We start from the raw sequence: 19,436 nt of genomic DNA, 5'->3' as shown, positions 1-19,436 counted from the left end.
TAAAAGGTTTTCTAGGAGGCTGGCCCAAGTAAGTTTATCTTGAAAAATGTCACAAAAGGAAAAGAATAATTAACAAATCAGTTCCCAAGCAGATTTAGTGGACAATTGGCTTCAGCCCGAAAAGCACTGCATGGAGGACTGGCTTCCAGCTTGTGGCCAAAGAACTTATCTTCGCAGGACTGAAACTGGGAGGGGTTCTCAACCCTGTTCCCAGAGCAGCAGACCTGGTGAGGAAGGGAAGGAACACTCTGTGCTTGGTGGTGTTACGTGGTTTTTAGACTACTCAGTTTGACAATTAACTGAGGGCGCCTGTTCAATTTATTCCAACTAACTGGACAGTTACCAGATGGTAGTTTGTTTTTAGAAGAAGCTTAAGAAGTGCATGAGAGAGATCTCATTTTTATTAAGTGAAAAAAAGTGTATTCTTTAATATAGATGGCAGTTGCCTCATAAATTGATTAATCAATGGATTAATATATGTCAATGTATTTCTATCTTCTCCTAGAAACCCCAACTTACTAAATCAATATTGTCCCAGGTATTGGGAAATTCAGTTTTTAGGCCCCTTCTCTTCTCCTATAATTCATGAAAAACCTAGGTGACTATAGCAAGTCACTTTAGAAGTTAAGAGAAAATCGTGGTACCGTTTTCTGCCCTGTCAATCTCAAAGGGTTCAAAAACTAATAACAAGCGTGTGTAAAGCCTACAGTACAGCCAAGAAAGTCTTTCAGGGCTGCTCCGCCATTTTGGCCACAAAGCAGGAGCATCCATGCTTCCCATGGTGTTTCAGCCAGCAGTCCTTTGCTTATGGCATCTCTGCCCAAGCTTCCCAAGACCTGGTGGACTGACAGGGTTGATTAGAGGGCTGGGCTAAGGAAGTCACGGATTCTAGTCCTACCAGGGGTCAAGCAACATTAGCAGCATTCCCAGATCTTGGATAAATCCTGTGTTTGCTCACAGAAGGTGGTCAAGGAGCATGTGGTTAAAAAGGAGAATCAGATCTCTTTATTGAAAAAGCAAGTGACAAAGTGTCCTGTCATTCTGTCAATCTGATGTGGGTTCCCAGCTACATTTTCTCTCAGGCATCTTATTATTATTAAATTCTCTGGTGGTGACTATAATTGTATGGTTTCCTTCGTACGTTTGAGCAGCTTTTACATGTGTGCTTTGGGTTCTCTTTGGATCCAAGTACCTTGAGGGCAGTGGCTTGTTTTCTGATGCTCTTGTAGCCATTCTCAGTTGGCACATCCAGAGAAGAGAGTCTGCAGTACACAAAGGACAGACATGCCCACACTCACCCAACCCACAGCACCTCATTGTCACTGCTCTCAGACCACCAACATGGCTCTGTAGGACAGGAACTTCCAGACCAATTAAATAAGATAAGAGGGGGCACAGAGAGGTTAAGTAACTTGTCCCAGGCCCCAGAGCTGGTTGGTGGCAGAACTAAGACAAGGAGATGGGTGCTCTGACTCTTCCACTGGACTTTTTGAATTAAATTGTGTGATAACAAATACACTCCTGGTTTTGAAAAGAGACCCCCAGAAAGCATCTCCAGTCTGGTCTCGCCTTTTGCCAGATGTGTTCGAGGTTCTTCTCATTTCTTCTGCTTTCTGTGTACAAACAACCACAGAGACACACTCTTATTATATTTTTTACAGTGAAATTGGCAAAAGAAACAGTTCTTTTTTTCACTTCATAAAAAAACCCTAAAACTTCAATCGATCTTCCATCAGCTCATCTAGAATGTGATTTTGGTTCTTTCTAAGTGAGTCTGAGTTATTATTACTATTATTATTGGTCATAAATCCCCCATGATCTCCCTGGGAAGTGGGGCCTCCTCTGGATGATGGCATCTGTAGGAAGGCTGCAGGGGCTTCCAAGGGAAGGAATAGACTTACCTGGTGGACCCCTCCTCAGAGCAAAAGGCCCATTCCAGTTATTCTCCTCTCTTATTGAAGAGAGCAACCATGAAGAAAATCTAACCACATTGGATCCCATTGGATCTTTAGAAAACCAAACCAGAGGGCCCTGCTTCTTCAGTCACATTGTCCCATCCTGGGTGAAAATGCTGCTGGCAAAATACTGCTCATTAAGGTTTGCCACACTCCTAAAGGTCTGAATCTAAGAAACATGCACTCAGCACTGATATACAGAAAAAGTACATACTACTCACAACAATAGCTAATAGTAGTTTAGCCCAGAAAATGTCAGATATTGCACTAAATCCTCACAACAACCCTATGAAGTAAGTGCTAATATTGTCTCACTTTTACAGATGAAGAAACAGGCACAGAGAAGTTAGGTAACCAGTCCAAGGACACACAGGTAGAGCAATAATAAATAATGATTAACTCTAAGGAATGGTTTGGAGAGGTGGCTCATGCCTATAATCTCTGTACTTTGGGAGGCCCAGGCAGGAGGATCATTTGAGGCCAGGGGTTCAAGACCAGCCAGAGCAGCACAACTAGACCCTGTCTCCAGCCCCACAAAAATAAAAATAAATAAAAATTGTATGCATTACTATTTATTACTTTTTTAACCACAAGCAACTGCATTACTTCTGCAATTAAAAAGGAGGTAGCAAGCTATAAAGTCAGCCTAATTCAGACTACACGAAAATAAAAGCTAAGTTCCTATGTTGATGACAATATTTTAAAAGAAAGTATAGCTCTCGTCTTTAAGTGTTGAAGCCAGGCCAACCAAGTACCATCCAGTAAGGTTTTCTAGGGAGACTATTTGTTTGTGAAGAGGTATTGAAAATAGGGGACCTCAAGTGACTGGGAATGCTTAAAATGCTTCATCTTCTGAGGCATTTTAAATATTCTCCCAGCTTTCCCAGAGCTACTCATTTTCTAGTCCTTGGTGAATCAACATCCCAAATTCCACACTAGTTGCTCTGGTCTAACAAGGTTTGTTCATATCACAAGAACAGAGTAGCTGAATAAAATTCATGAATAACTGCCAAATCCAACATTTATATTTGGTGCTATCACCTTTTGCAAAAACAGAACTTTGTGTGGCAGCTGCCACGAGACACTGATGGTGAACAAACACCAATAGGAGGCCCATCAAGGCAGCAGGCAAGAGGAAAAGGAGAAACAAGACACCCAGCTTCTCTGCCCAGGAAGCAGGAGCAGCAGCCACCCGAGGAGCTGGGGTGTGTGACCCACGCTGCTCCCCCTCCCCAGGGAAGGAGTGGCCTCTCCTTTGTCCTCCCTCCTCAGAGCCTCTGAGGGGTGTGAAAGTCAAAACCCAGAGGAAGTTCAACAGTGTCAGGATGCAATTACTCAGGAAGGACAGACTTTCTTTGAGAGTCTCTAATTTTCAAATCAGAGAATCTAGAAAACTCGGCAGCTCAAACTCTCCTCACTGCCCATCATACCCCTATAAGGAAAGCTTCTTGTCTTCTTACAGAGACACAGGACTGCCTGTCTCAGCAAACAAATTATCCATTTCGATCAGGGCTTCCTCTATGCCAACTCCCAACCCTCTCAGAAAACAGAGCAGGAAAAAGAGAGAGACAGAGAGAGAGAAAGAAGAATCAGGGACATCTGCTGGTTGCCACATCCATTTGCATAATTGGATTAATAAGCTCCATTTTGGAAATGGCCTAAATATATTTTTACATGAACATTGTTCTAAAACCTCATTAAGATTCAATTTACAACCCACCAAATAGCAGAAAACTTTCACTGGAGCTATGATATTATACCCAGTCAAACCTAACAAAGGAAAGTATACAGGGAAATCCTACAATAATTTGTGGACCTCTCCGGCTTAAACATGAAGTGGGGCAGGGTGAGGCAAGGTGTGATGGCATGAAGACCGACTTTCCTTCGTTTCCTTCAGGAGTTGCATATCTGCTGGGGGAATTCCTCCTCGTAACAGCCAGTCCAAATCTAGGTCTTCAGAATTCACCTGTGTCATTCCTTTGGCAGAAATAATCAGTTTGGGTGGCCACGTCTGGTGGGCATTTCAAGGCTGAATCAGTTTTGCTCAAGATTAACTACTCCAGATCATTCCCTTGAACACAAGATACCTTGTTTAGGGAAGAAGGAGAGAGAATTGATTTGTGTAAACACCTGGAGGTCGGGAGGCTCGTTACATCATCCTCAGAGGCTCCATCAATACCAAATGAATGAATGAATTGTTATGGGATGGATTTGTGGCATCTTTCCCATAGCACTTACCGCCACCTGACATAGTTCATTATCTCCGTCTCTTTCCTAGGATATAAGCTCTCTGAGCTCAAGGACCTCATCTGACTTGCAACCCCCTGTATCTCCTGCACCTAGAATTATGTACGCAGTGGCTGAGAAATATTTGTTGATTAACTATGCAAGATCATTGGAAAGTGGCACTCCAAATGACATGCAGAAAGAGCCTGGTGGAACGTTCTACCCAAAGGTTATAAAACATCCAGATTCTTCCCAGAGCAGTTAAACTCCAACTCATGAGAGAAAGACCAAACCAATGACTCAATCAGTAGGTTGGCATATGGTCCCAGTGGGAGCCAAGGCAGGGCCTCAATGCCCATACCATCCTGACCCAGTTAGCTCAGACTCACAGCTGGCTATGGCCCCTCCTAACTTGGCATCCATTTTACATACCTGTGTGCATATGTGTATGGGTATGAATGTCTGCCTGTGAGCACATACTTATACAACCTGGGTTTTATTATCTTTATTTTAAAGAAGAGGAATCTGAGGCACATGAAGACTAAGTGACTTGACCTAGGTCATACAGCAGGAAGGTTGCAGAGGCAGGATTCTCCCCTGAGCAGTTAGCCCCCTTTGCACCCACCTAAAATGTGGGGGAACACACCATGCATCTAAAAGGCTTCTCTGTGCAGAGTCAGGTTGTACACTAGCAGGCCCAGGGAGTGCGCTGTCCTCCATGTCTGAAGAGCTCTAGCATATCCAAGAAAAGGCCAAGGACTCTCTCTTCTCAAAGCTACCAGAGGAGCAGTTGCTATCGTTCCCTCATCCACCTCCTAACTGGACAACTCCTCTCACTTCTAGGTATGGATGGAGTTGAAGGAAACCCTGCTATACAACCTTGCTTTTACCCCCTACGATGTTTCAGCCTTTCTTGGAAAATAAATATATCAATTCTTACTTACCCCTCTTCAGTAATAGGAAACAAGGAAAGCTACAGAATTTGGTAAAATCTCCTTTTGGCCAGCATTTCAACTTCCCCTTATACCAAGTCTTCCTCCCAGAAACACTCCCAGGCAACAGAACAAATGGTTAATTGAAGTTTTATTTCTTCGCCCCATTTCTCCAATGCTGGGTTTTAAAAGTAGGGAAATAGCTAAAAAGCAGGTAATGGAAGAGAAAAGAGAAGGTAAGTGAGGAAACTGAATAAATTTGAGGCCTCCATATCAGCTCCCGAAAACCCAACTAAATTATTTGATTTTAATTCAATGGCCGGACGGGACCAGCTCAGCAGCCCCATCAAGAAAGGGAGTGTGGAAGGAGGGCCCTTTCAGGAGAGCCAATGGCACAACTTCCTCACTCTGCAATTCTGGAATCTTTTTTGTTTCTTTTTTGGAAGAGAGATTAACATCACTAAATAATAGAAGACCTACATTCTTGAAAATTTAATGACTGTCCTACATCAAGCAGCTGTCAAATTTCCTTGCTTGTTTTCTTGACAAAGTGTTCCATTCCAGAGGTTCACAGAAGATCTTGCCTGCATCAGTTTCAAGTCACCACGAAGGGGAAGGTGAAAGGCAACCCTAGAAAGCAGGAAATCCCAATTTCCTAATTAACCTGTTAATTCCAAAGGCCAGCCTGCCTTTCCCCCAAGCGATTCCACAGAAAGCACAGAGTGGAGAATAAACCAGCTACAGCGGCCTTGTTTTACTCTGTTGGAATTATTAGCCAGCTACAGATGGCCTCATTTTACTCTGTTGGAATTATTAGCCAATTCCAACACACTTCTCCTGTGTGTCTTTGACTTCTCTCCCTTCCTTCAGTTCACTTCATGGCTGGTGGTCCCAATGCCCAAAACAACCTCTGCAGTGGCCCCCATGTCTTCTCAGCTGGATTCTTTGGCTTGACTCCCCCACCTCCAGTCTCTTCCCATTTCTGGGGGACCCTCTACCATCACCTCTTGGGTTCAAGCCTCCATTCTTTCCTCAATATCAGTTCTCCACCTTCTTTCCCAGTCATAGACTTGGCCCAGTTCTCTCTCTACCCTTTCACTCCTCTCCAGGAACAATATCAGGAATAGATGTTGCCAGAAATAACCTGAGCCCTGTCCTCTCACATTCTGATGTCACCCTATGCAGAGGGATATTGGAATTGCCCCTTGCTTCCTGTCTCCCTGGTAACCTCATCCAGAGTCACAGCCTTGAGATCAACTCTTTGTTCCAGTATCATGTCTGCATGGTCCCAGGAGGCAAGAGAACGTGAAACTCAGATTTCCCCACTGTGCTTGAGAGCCACCCCATGCCCTTGAAACTAATGATTAAGCTTCACTTTTAATTACAGGGGAATTTGAATGAGGCACGCTCTCCAATTTCCTCACTGCCCTCCCCGCCCCAGTGGTCCTGGCTACAGCAAGGTTGCCCATTAAAGTTCAACCGGACTTCAAACAGAGAGAGTTCCTGACATGCATACTTCATTCATTGAACATTTACTTCTTGATGTATATTGCTAGCCAAGCTCTAGCTATGAGTAAAGAAGTCAATGTGAGCAAAGAATTCCATCTGGAGAGAAGACAGACATTTGTTTCCTGTCCTTAGTGACTATTAATAGCATTCGCTTCTCCTTGGAGACTGACTTGGGAAATGAGAAGGGGGAGGGGCTATCTGGCAGGAGCAACACATAGCAGCATCAAGCTCCACACTCTGTACTCTGCAGGAGACAGAAAAGCTACCGCTAACCCAAGTTAACACTGCAACCAGTTCCCCACGCCTCCCACTGCTGAGCTCCTGTGCTCAGTATTTGGCTAGATTGCTTTAGTTCATAGCATTTATCAATTTCTAACATACTATCTACTTTATCTATTCATTACATTTATTGTTTCTTGTCTGCCCCCTCCCACTAGAGGAAGGGAGAAGGGACTTCCTCTGCTTTGTTCACTGATATCATCCCAGTACCCAGGATAGTGTGTGGTGCGTAGTAGGTGCTCAATTAATACTTGTTGAATAGGTTAATGAAAATTAGCAGCTGAAGAAACCTTAGCTTTAAGTACCTGAAGAGAATTGTACATCCCAAACTAGTGTACGGCATTAAAGAATGCTCAAAGGAAGGGTTATATTACAGCTCTACAGTCCGTCTTTTCCCTTCTTTTTTTTTTTTTCTGGCATTTGGAGAGAGTGGGGAAAGGGGCAGGATAACGACTATCGTTGCTGAAATATTTTTAGGTCTTTGTCTTATTTTGAGTCCCCCAAAAGAGCAGACCTTGAAAGGATGATTCAGATGCACGATATGGGTAATTCTAGGAAGGCCAGAAAGAGGGGGGGGGGGGGGATGTGAGACAGGGAAGGGAAGGATGCCGGTACAAGCCTCTGTGGGCAATTGGGACTCCATCCTGCTGGGGACCCTCTGAGGGAGAGTAGAGAACACATCTCACCAAGGAGGGGATGAATTTAGGGTATTCTCCCACCAAATCATCCCCCCCAACCCAACTTTAGTTGCCGGTTACTCTGCAGCAGGGTGGGGTGGGTGTTGAATACATTCCTGAAGCCCAGAGAAAGCCCTCAGACAGAGAGACTGCAATTCTTGAGGTGAGAAACTAGGTGTGTAGCCGATTTCCACTGAGCTACAGGTGACCACCGACTGGACCAAGGGGATGGGGCAGGGCACTCACAGTATCTGCTATAGTTCTTCACTGTTTCCATCTGGACCCGCTATGCCTGCATGAAGAGGGGGTAATTGGTTTTGTTCTTTGTTAGTTGTCATGTCCGCCTGTCCCTCATTAGCCTGGTTGCCTGATGTTTAGATTTTTCCTCTCCTCATCAATAAAGGCAATTGAAGTGTTTCCTTTGGGGGTAAAAAGGAGAGAGAGGGAGAGAGAGAGGGAGGGAGAGAGAGAGAGAGAGAGAGCAAGCTAGAGAATGGAATCCTATAGTGCTTGAAAAAGACAGGAGAAGCAAGCAAGGCTGCATTCAAATCAAAATAGCGTCAGGAAAAAAATAGGGAAAAAATGCCTACAGAAAGTTTCGCTTTTTCTCATTCATTGTTAACACGCTGAAATAAAGCATTCTATAAATATGAAGAACTGGGATGTTTGGAGAGCATCAACCTACTCAAGTTTAAAACATGACACACATTCCTGAGGAGCTAACTGTAAATTGTGTCATGTACCGAGAATTATTTTTTTCACTTTTTACTTGCTTTAAAATGCAAGACTTCCCGGCCAGAACAATTTGATCAGGGGAAATGTTTCTTGCCTAGAAATGGCAATAAATGTTTAAAAGGAATTTGAATTTCACCAGGCTTACAAATCTGAATTTGATTTCCTGCAACTGAAATTTTGGCTGAGATAATTTACTGAGTGAGTTACTTGATTTTCCACTACAACACACCTTTCTGTCCACTGGTACACACTCACACACATACACACTCACACACATGCGCAGAGTCAGGGGGTGGGAGCATTATCCTTGGGCTCCAACAAAGCACTTCAAACACCCTCTCCAACACTGCAGGAGATGAGAGCAGTGCAGCAAGATAATAGCTAACACTTATTGAGCACTTACTATATGCCAGGTACAGTTGTAAACAGGTTTTTCTTTCTTTGTGGAAATACAATCTGCTCATGAAATATCTTGGACAGATGAATCTAAGAACTGACTATTTACCAGTTTTGATTATTTGATAACATCATTTGAATTTCTGCCATACGTGAGAAAACAGTCCAGCCTTACTTCTTGTTGCTAATGGCTGTTATTACATATGAAACTGTACTGTTTACACTCTTGAGTATTTCAATATGTAGGAACTCACTGAATCCATACACCCTATGCAGCCAGTTACTATTCTAGTCCCACTTTACAGAGGAGGAAACCAAAACACAGAGAAGTTAAATGACTTGCTCAAGATCACTTAACCTATAGGTGGCAGAGACAGAATTGGAACCCTGGCAGTTGGGCCTCGAGCCCAACTTAGCTAACTACCCCAACACTGGGATGTAGGAGGCATCTACTTCTACCCACATGTAACCTTGATGAAGGATATACCTCTTGGGCCTCAGTATCGTCAACTAACAACCCAGATTATTCTTCATAGTTACTGAGAGTATGTAATTTTCTGATCATTTCCAACATCTGGAAAATGCTAAAAGTCTTTAACATGAGGTATTGGATGTTGGCATAATTAAAGAACATCATTAACCGCAGGATTGTTCAGAGAAGCTGTTATAGCCTCTATTGTGTACACCCTTCAAGAGCATTTATGAAATGCTTACTGCATGTTTAACAAACATATTTTATATTATTTCCAGGACAAGAATGGTGCTAGTTTCATGGCTAGCACAGTAACACCTAACAGGCACTCACACAGACAAGTTTGTTGAATGAATGAATGAACGAATAGCTGGAAGTTATATCAGGGCATATATGTTCTATTAAATTGCAGAACTGTAGTACTGGAGGAGCCCTTAGAAACATTCTCATTCAACCACCCTGACAAAACACTCCTATCCCTTTTTAAAGATGAGAAAATGGAAAGAGTTTGATGAAGTACAGAAAGTAGAGGAAGGGAGACAAGACAGAATGAAGTAGACATAGACAGGTTTCTAACTCTGAGTCAGTTCCCATGTTTCTTCATTATTATCTTTAGAGCCAACTTTCAGCATGTCAGCCAATAAACCAGGAACACTTTCCAAAGTCAAATGTGAATGATTTCTGAGGTGATGGCAGGTTTTTTTGGCCACCTTCTATTAGTATGAAAAATTGAGGTTTTCAATTTAAAGTGGATATTTCAATGTAAAGTGGATATTTAATCCACTTTAGATCAAATGTTAAAATTCAGGTGGCTAAGGGCATATAGATGTTTGACTCTAAGACTGGTGTAAGACATTCATCATATTCCATTTTCTGATTTAGGCACATAATATAAGAGGCATTTGATCTAATAAAAATGAAGGAGATTCAACTATGATTTCTACAGCAAACTATCAGTAACCCTAGAAGTACAAAGCACAGAGGTTCCAGGTGACTGGCATCTCCAAAAGGTCGCCTTTATTTTCTTGTGCATTTGAACCTTTTCTCAAATTAAGTCCATGAGGATCTCAATGGATCCATCATAATTCCCTAGGCTCCTAGCTATCTTTCATGAATTCTGATTATGGTTCATAAAAATGTATAATCTACTTCATTAAGACACTAGGGAAGTTGATGGACCCTGGAAGTATGGAGTGTAGTGTTAAAAGAAGAAACAATGGCTGCACTTAACAGCTGGGAAGGATATTTATGTCAGTTCCATTTGATCTTCCTACTGGCAGGGTGATTAGGAGAAGGAGGAAAACCAGAGAAGGATGTCAGGTCTGAAAACACAATCTCAGGCAACTGAGGTCCACCAGATAACCTTTAGGGCATTTTCTTTCTTTCCTTGTTTGTTCTTCTGTCTGTGCGCTGGGAGAAGAATGAACATACTATTTGTTTTCTTTGAAGATTTGCTTCTGATGAGAGATTTTGGGAATGCATCAAGGCTGGATAAGTGCCCATCCCTCAACCTTGAGATGCTGTAAATTGAACAGAACTGGATAGGGTCCATAATTTGCCTTTCCCCATCACTGCTTCTTGTGAAAGGGAAAACAATCGTGTGTTTATCCTCACCATTGACAGTGTGCAGATGTGTTTTCTTAATGGCAATTGTGACACGTTTATTTATCCTCTTGGGTGCTTAGAGCCTGAGCTTTTCACATCTTTTCCAGCTGTACAGGGAAAGGCTGTTGGTAACCTTCTGTTTTTCAAACCAGTTCTCTTACTCTGGATTGTTTGTTTTGTTTTTAAGTAATTTAAACCACACAAATAGCCCTTGGGAGAAGGGTTATTTAATCAAGGGAAAGTTGTTTAGAACACCACCCATGAGATCTTCCCATAGTTCACCCTCTGGCCGGGACAAAGGTGGGGTGATGAGAAAAACTGTGATTTGCCTTGGATCAGTCTTTCTGAGAAAAATTCAAGAAATGTCAGGAAGGTGGGAAGAGACCAAATCTATACATCTCGTTACCCTTATCAGAGAATGTCTCTAGTAATCATACAAAGAAGAAATTAACTTCCAAAGGTGCAAAGCTGAATTCTGGTTCACTTTCTGTAATATTAAATTATTGGAGGGTGAATATATACATGATTGATTATCTGTGAGTCTGAGATCCAACTGTTCTGGGTGGCTGAGGATAGTGAGAGAATAACATATTAGGTATTCTATAAGTGCTATTTAGGGAATAACATTTCCTGGATACTCTAGACATTGAGAGAACTAATGAACTTCTAATATCCCTCTACTTTTCACTCTGCATCCTGCCACAAAGCCAAGAGAACCAATGGCAACAGACACTATCTTTTCTTGCTGTGCAACAGATCTATGGCCTCTTTGTGTTGAAATTCCAAGGAGGGTACCACTCTCTGGAATGAGACAGGCCTTCACTCATGTCTGGGGCACACAATGGCAGGCAAGGGGGTAAAAAGATTTGGGGCAGTCAGAGAAGTCAAGTGAGCTGAGCCCCAGGCATAACCCTTTGTGCTTCCAAATAGACATCCTAGACATGCCAGATACACCAGCCATTTGTGTGTCAATAAATATTGATTGCACACCTACCAAGAGAGGAGCATTGTGCTGAGTGCTGGAGGTACAACAGCAAACAATATAGACATGGTTATTGCTTTTATGGAGCTTACAGTTTATTGGGGGAAGTAAAGAGAAATCAAGGACCTACTCAAATAAATGAAAAGACTTCTACTAATAAATTGTGAGAAGATTGATGAAGGATATAATGAGTGTGTTGAGATACAGAGTGTGTTGAGAATGGAGGAGGGGGAGGGATACTCAAGTACGAGGAGGTAACATTAAGTAGAGTTCTGGAGGATGAAGTGATGGGAAAAATAGCAGAGGAAACAGCAAGTATGAATGCTCTGAGGCAGGAAAGAACTTGCATGTATTTTAAAAACTGGTGATGGACCAGTGTGCCAAGGGAGTGCTGGGCCAGAGGGAGTATGGCCCAGCATGAAGCTGGACAGGTGGGAACACTTTGCCAGGTCATGAAGGGCCTTGCAGGCCATGGCCTGGAGCTTGAATTTTATCCTAAGTGCAGTGGGAAGGAAAGGAAGAGTTTATAAAGGGGCATGTCAGTGTGTGGCCCATGAGTTAAAGGATCACTTTGATGGTTGTGTGCAGAATGGACTGCAGCAAGCACTAGTGGATGTAGGGAGGCCAGGAAGGAGGCAGCTGCTGTGGTCCAGGTAAGAGTACATAGCAGTTTTAGGTAGGCAGTGGTGCCAGAGATGGAGAGGAGGCAGTGGATGTTATTGAATTCTCTTCTCCCCTCATTGTCACTGTCTCTGCTTATGAAGGATCAATATCATCATGTTAAAACAGACCCTCGTGTCTAGGTCCTAGGAACTGGAGCCATTCTGTGCCTCAGTTTCCCCATCTATAATGCTAACAGCACCTACATCATAGGATTGATTTAAGATTTACTCAGAATAGGGGTGCTGTTTCCAAGATGGCCAAATAGGAACAGCTCCAGTCTATAGCTCCCAGCGAGATCGACACAGAAGATGGGTGATTTCTGCATTTCCAACTGAGGTACCTGGTTCATCTCACTGGGACTAGTTGGACAGTGGGTGCTGCCCATGGAGGGCAAGCCAAAGCAGGGTGGTGTGTCACCTCACCCAGGAAGCACAAGGGGTCAGGGGATTTCCCTCTCCTAGCCAAGGGAAGCCATGAGTGACTGTACCTGAAGGAGTGGTACACTCTGCCCAAATACTGCACTTTTCTCATGGTCTTCGCAACCGGTAGACCAGGAGATTCCCTCCTGTGTCTGACTCGGTGGGTCCCATGCCTAAGGAGCCTTGCTTGCTGAAAGCACAGCAGTCTGAGATAGACCTGGGACACTGGAGCTTGGTAGGGGGAGGGGCGTCCACCATGGCTGAGGCTTGAGTAGGTGGTTCTATGCTCACAGTGTAAACAAAGTGGCAGGGAAGCTCGAACTGGGCAGAGTCCACCTCAGCTCAGCAAGGCCTACTGCCTCTCTAGATTCCACCTCTGGGGGCAGGGCATATCTGAACAAAAGGCAGCAGACAGCTTCTCCAGACTTAAACATTCCTGCCTGACAGCTCTGAAGAGAGCAGTGGTTCTCCCAGCACAGCATTCGAGTTCTAATGATGGACAGACTGCCTCCTCAAGTGGGTCCCTGACCCCTGTGTAGCCTGACTGGGAGACACCTCCCAGCAGGGGCCAACAGACACCGCGTATAGGCAGGTGCCCCTCTGGGATGAAGCTTCCAAAGGAAGGATCAGGTAGCAAAAATTGCTGTTCTGCAGCTTCCGCTGGTGATACCGAGGCAAACAGGGTCTGGAGTGGACTTCCAGCAAACTCCAACAGACCTGCAGCTGAGGGGTCTGTCTGTCAGAAGAAAAACTAACAAACAGAAATGAATAGCATCAACATCAACAAAAAGAACATCCACACCAAAACCCCGTCCATAGGTCACCAACATCAAAGACAAAAGGTAGATAAAACCACAAAGATGGGGAGAAACCAGAGCAGAAAGGCTGAAAATTCCAAAAACCAGAATGCCTCTTCTCCTTCAAAGGAATACAACTCACCAGCGAGGGAACAAAACTGGATGGAGAATGAGTTTGATGAGTTGACAGAAGTAGGCTTCAGAAGGTCGGTAATAACAAACTTCTCCTAGCTGAAGGAGCATGCTCGAACCCATCGCAAGGAAGCTAAAAACCTTGAAAAAAGTTAGATGAATGGATAACTAGAATAAAAAGTGTAGAGAAGAGCTTAAATGACCTGATGGAGCTGAAAACCACATTACGAGAACTTCGTGAAGCATACACAAGCTTCAATAGCTGACTCGATCAAGCGGAAGAAAGGATATCAGTGATTGAAGATCAAATGAGTGAAATAAAGTGAGAAGACAAGATTAGAGAAAAAAGAGTGAAAAGAAATGAACAAAGCTTCCAAGAAATATTGGACTATGTGAAAACACCAAATCTACATTTGATTGGTGTACCTGAAAGTGATGGGGAGAATGGAACCAAGTTAGAAAACACTCTTCAGGATATTATCCAGGAGAACTTCCCCAACCTGGCAAGGCAGGCCAACATTCAAATTCAGGAAATACAGAGAACACCACAAAGACACTCTTGGAGAAGAGTAACCCCAAGACACATAACTGTCAGATTTGCCAAGGTTGAAATGAAGGAAAAAATGTTAAGGGCAGCCAGAGAGAAAGGTCAGGTTACCCACAAAGGGAAGCCCATCAGACTAACAGTGGATCTTTCTGCAGAAACAATACAAGCCAGAAGAGAGTGGGGGCCAATATTCAACATTCCTAAAGAAAAGAATTTTCAACCCAGAATTTCATACCCAGCCAAACTAAGCTTCATAAGTGAAGGAGAAATAAAATCCTTTACAGACAAGCAAATGCTGAGAGATTTTGTCACCACCAGGCCTTCCTTACAAGAGGTCTTGAAGGAAGCACTAAACATGGAAAGGAGCAACCAGTACCAGCCACTGCAAAAACATGCCAAATTGCAAAGACCATTGACACTATGAAGAAACTGCATCAATTAACGGGCGAAATAATCAGCTAGCATCATAGTGACAGGATCAAATTCACACATAACAATATTAACCTTAAATGTAAATGGGTTAAATGTCCCCAATTAAAAGACACAGACTGCCAAATTGGATAAAGAGCCAAGACCCATCAGTGTGCTATATTCAGGAGACCCATCTCACGTGCAAAGACACACATAGGCTCACAATAAAGGGATGGAGGAGGATCTACCAAGCAAATGGAAAGAAAAAAAAAAAAAAGCAGGGATTGCAATCCTGGTCTCTGATAAAACTGACTTTAAAATAAAGATCAAAACAGACAAAGAAGACCATTACATAATGGTAAAGGGATCAATTCAACAAGAAGAGCTAACTATCCTAAATATATATGCACCCAATACAGGAGCATCCAGATTCATAAAGCAAGTCCTTACAGACCTACAAAGAGACTTAGACTCCAACACAATAACAATGGGAGACTTTAACACCCCACTGTCAATATTAGACAGATCAACGAGACAGGAGGTTAACAAGGATATCCAGGACTTGAACTCAGCTCTGCACCAAGCAGACCTAATAGACATCTACAGAACTCTCCAACCCAAATCAATAGAATATGCATTCTTCTCAGCAACACATCACACTTATTCCAAAATTGATCACATAATTGGAAGTAAAACACTCCTCAGCAAATGTAAAAGAACGGAAATCACAACAAACTGTCTCTCAGACCACAGTGCAATCAAGTTAGAACTCAGGATTAAGAAACTTACTCAAAATTACACAACTACATGGAAACTGAACAACCTGCTCCTCAATGACTACTGGGTACATAACGAAATGAAGGCAGAAATAAAGATGTTCTTTGAAACCAATGAGAACAAAGATACAACATACCAGAATCTCTGGGACACATTTAAAACAGTGTGTAGAGTGAAATTTATAGCACTAAATGCCCACAAGAGAAAGCTGGAAAGATCTATAGTCAACACCCTCACATCACAATTAAAAGAACTAGAGAAGCAAGAACAAACACATTCAAAAGCTAGCAGAAGACAAGAAATAACTAAGATCAGAACAGAACTGAAGGAGATAGAGACAAAAAAAAAACCCTTCAAATATTCAATGAATCCAGGAGCTGGTTTTTTGAAAAGATCGACAAAATAGATAGACTGCTAGCAAGACTAATAAGGAATAAAAGAGAGAAGAATCAAATAGACGCAATAAAAAATGACAAAGGGGAAACCACCACCAATCCCACAGAAATACAAACTACCATCAGAGAATACTATAAACACCTCTACGCAAATCAACTAGAAAATCTAGAAGAAATGGATAAATTCCTGGACACATACACCCTCCCAAGACTAAACCAGGAAGAAGTTGAATCTCTGAATAGACCAATAACAGGTTCTGAAATTGAGGCAATAATTAATAGCCTACCAATCAAAACAAGTACAGGACCAGATGGATTCAGAGCCGAATTCTACCAGAGATACAAAGAGGAGCTGGTACCATTCCTTCTGAAATTATTCCAAACAATAGAAAAAGAGGGAATCCTCTCTAACTCATTTTATGAGGCCAGCATCATCCTGATACCAAAGCCTGGTGGAGACACAACAAAAAAAGAGAATTTTAGGCCAATATCCCTGATGAACATCAATGGGAAAATCCTCAATAAAATATTGGCAAACCGAATCCAGCAGCACATCAAAAAGCTTATCCACCACAATCAAGTTGGCTTCATCCCTGGGATGCAAGGCTGGTTCAACATATGCAAATCAATAAATGCAATCCATCACATAAACACAACCAATGACAAAAACCATATGATTATCTCAATAGATGCAGGAAAGGCCATCGACAAAATTCAACAGCCTTTCATGCTAAAAACTCTCAGTAAACTAGGTATCAATGGAATGTATCTCAACATAATAAGAGCTATTTATGACAGACCCACAGCCAGTATCATACTGAATGGGCAAAAGCTGGAAGCATTCCCTTTGAAAACCAGCACAAGACAAGGATGCCCTCTCTCACTGCTCCTATTCAACATGGTATTGGAAGTTCTGGCCAGGGTAATCAGGCAAGAGAAAGCAATAAAGGGTATTCAAATAGGAAGAGAGGAAGTCATTTTGTCTCTATTTGCAGATGACATGATTGTATATTTAGAAAACCCCATCGTCTCAGCCCAAAATACCCTTAAGCTGATAAACAACTTCAGCAAAGTTTCAGGATACAAAATCAATGTGCAAAAATTACAAGCATTCCTATACACCAATAACAGACAGAGAGCCAAATAATGAGTGAATTCCCATTCACAATTGCTACAAAGAGAATAAAGTACCTAGGAATACAACTTACAAGGGATGTGAAGGACCTCTTCAAGGAGAACTACAAACCACTGCTCAGTGAAATCAAAGAGGACACAAACAAATGGAAGAACATACCATGCTCATGGATAGGAAGAATCAATATCGTGAAAATGGCCTTACTGCCCAAAGTAATTTATAGATTCAATACTACCCCCATCAAGCTACCACTGACTTTCTTCACAGAATTGGAAAAAACTACTTTAAAGTTCATAAGCAACCAAAAAACAGCCCACATAGCCAAGACAATCCTCAACAAGAACAAAGCTGGAAGCATCATGCTACCTGACTTCAAAGTATACTGCAAGGCCACAATAACCAAAGCAGCATGTTACCAGTACCAACACAGATACATAGACCAATGGAACAGAACAGAGGCCTCAGAAATAACACCATGCATGTACCACCATCTGATCTTTGACAAACCTGACACACACAAGCTATGGGGAAACGATTACCTATTTAATAAATGGTGTTGGGAAAACTGGCTAGCCATATGCAGAAAACTGAAATTGGACCCCTTCCTTACACCTTATACAAAAATCAACTCAAGATGGATTAAAGACTTAAACATAAGACCTAGTACCATAAAAATCCTAGAAGAAAACCTGGGCAATACCACTCAGGACATAGGCATGGGGAAAGACTTCATGTCTAAAACACCAAAAGCAATGGCAAGAAAAGCCAAAATTGACAAATGGGATCTAATTAAACTAAAGAGCTTCTGCACAGCAAAAGAAACTATCATCAGAGTGAACAGGTAACCTACAGAGTGGGAGAATGTTTTTGCAATCTATTCATCTGACAAAGGGCTAATATCCAGAATCTAGAGAACTTAAACAAATTTACAAGAAAAAAGCAAACAACCCCATCAAAAAATGGGCAAAGGATATGAACAGACACTTCTCAAAAGAAGACATTTATGCAGCCAACAGACATGAAAAAATGCTCATCATCACTGGTCATTAGAGAAATACAAAGCAAAACCACAATGAGATACTATCTCATGCCAGTTAGAATGGCAATCATTAAAAAGTCAGGAAATGGGCCGGGCGCGGTGGCTCAAGCCTGTAATCCCAGCACTTTGGGAGGCCGAGACGGGCGGATCACGAGGTCAGGAGATCGAGACCATCCTGGCTAACACCGTGAAACCCCGTCTCTACTAAAAAATACAAAAAACTAGCCGGGCGAGGTGGCGGGCGCCTGTAGTCCCAGCTACTCAGGAGGCTGAGGCAGGAGAATGGCGTAAACCCGGGAGGCGGAGCTTGCAGTGAGCTGAGATCTGGCCACTGCACTCCAGCCTGGGTGACAGAGCAAGACTCCGTCTCAAAAAAAAAAAAAAAAAAAAAAAAAAAAAAAAAAAAAAAAAAGGCCGGAAACAACAGATGCTGGAGAGGTTTTGGAAAAATAGGAATGCTTTTACACTGCTGGTGGGAGTGTAAATTAGTTCAACCATTGTGAAAGACAGTGTGGTGATTCCTCAAGAATCTAGAACTAGAAATACCATTTGACCCAGCAATCCCATTACTGGGCATATACCCAAAGGATTATAAATCATACTACTATAAAGACACATGCACACATATGTATATTTCGGCACTATTCACAATAGCAAAGACTTAGAACCAATCCAAATTTCCACCAAGGATAGACTGGATTAAGAAAATGTGGCACATATACACCATGGAATACTATGCAGCCATGAAAAAGGATGAGTTCATGTCCTTTGCAGGGACATGGATGAAGCTGGAAACCATCATTCTCAGCAAACTATCACAAGATCAGAAAACCAAACACCGCATGTTCTCACTCATAAATGGGAGTTGAACTATGAGAACACATGGACACATGGAGGGGAACATCACACACCGGGGCCTCTGTGGGGTGGGGAGCTAGGGGAGGGATAACATTAGGAGAAATATCTAATGTAGGTGATGGGTTGATGGGTGCAGCAAATCACCATGGCACATGTATACCTATGTAACAAAACTGCATGTTCTGCACATGTAACCCAGAACTTAAAGTATAATAATAATAATAATAATAATAAATTTAAGTAACCTGGAATGCTGATCTATTACATGAAGAACAATTTCCCTGCAGAGTTGTCTGGATCGAAATAGACTTGTGTGTGAGCAAGAACTAAACTTCTGTTTCATTAAGAAAAAAAAAAAAAAGATTTACTTAGAATAGTGCCCAGCGCATAGTGCTAAAGAGAAAAAAAATTGTTGGCTATTACTATGCCATCAGATTATAGTAACTACTATTTCCTGATCATTTACTATGTGCCATATGCTTGATATAGATTATC

General features: G+C 42.3%; 1 protein-coding gene and 1 long non-coding RNA gene across 3 annotated transcripts in view; both read right to left on the bottom strand.

The window, feature by feature from the left end:
- Positions 1–19,436, bottom strand: part of NHS (NHS actin remodeling regulator) — a 366,539-nt gene that overhangs the window by 150,268 nt on the left and 196,835 nt on the right. The window lies entirely within an intron of this gene.
- LOC115898774 overlaps positions 384–19,436 on the bottom strand; it is a 58,545-nt gene continuing 39,492 nt past the window's right edge. Inside the window, exon 2 of the long non-coding RNA XR_004058444.1 lies at positions 384–1,613. This is a non-coding gene — a long non-coding RNA (uncharacterized LOC115898774). The remainder of the gene's footprint in view (positions 1,614–19,436) is intronic.

The sequence above is a fragment of the Rhinopithecus roxellana genome, chromosome 7 (assembly GCF_007565055.1).
Source record: "Rhinopithecus roxellana isolate Shanxi Qingling chromosome 7, ASM756505v1, whole genome shotgun sequence".
NCBI classification, from domain to species: Eukaryota; Metazoa; Chordata; class Mammalia; order Primates; family Cercopithecidae; genus Rhinopithecus; species Rhinopithecus roxellana.
This window is presented reverse-complemented; position numbering and strand designations above follow the sequence as displayed.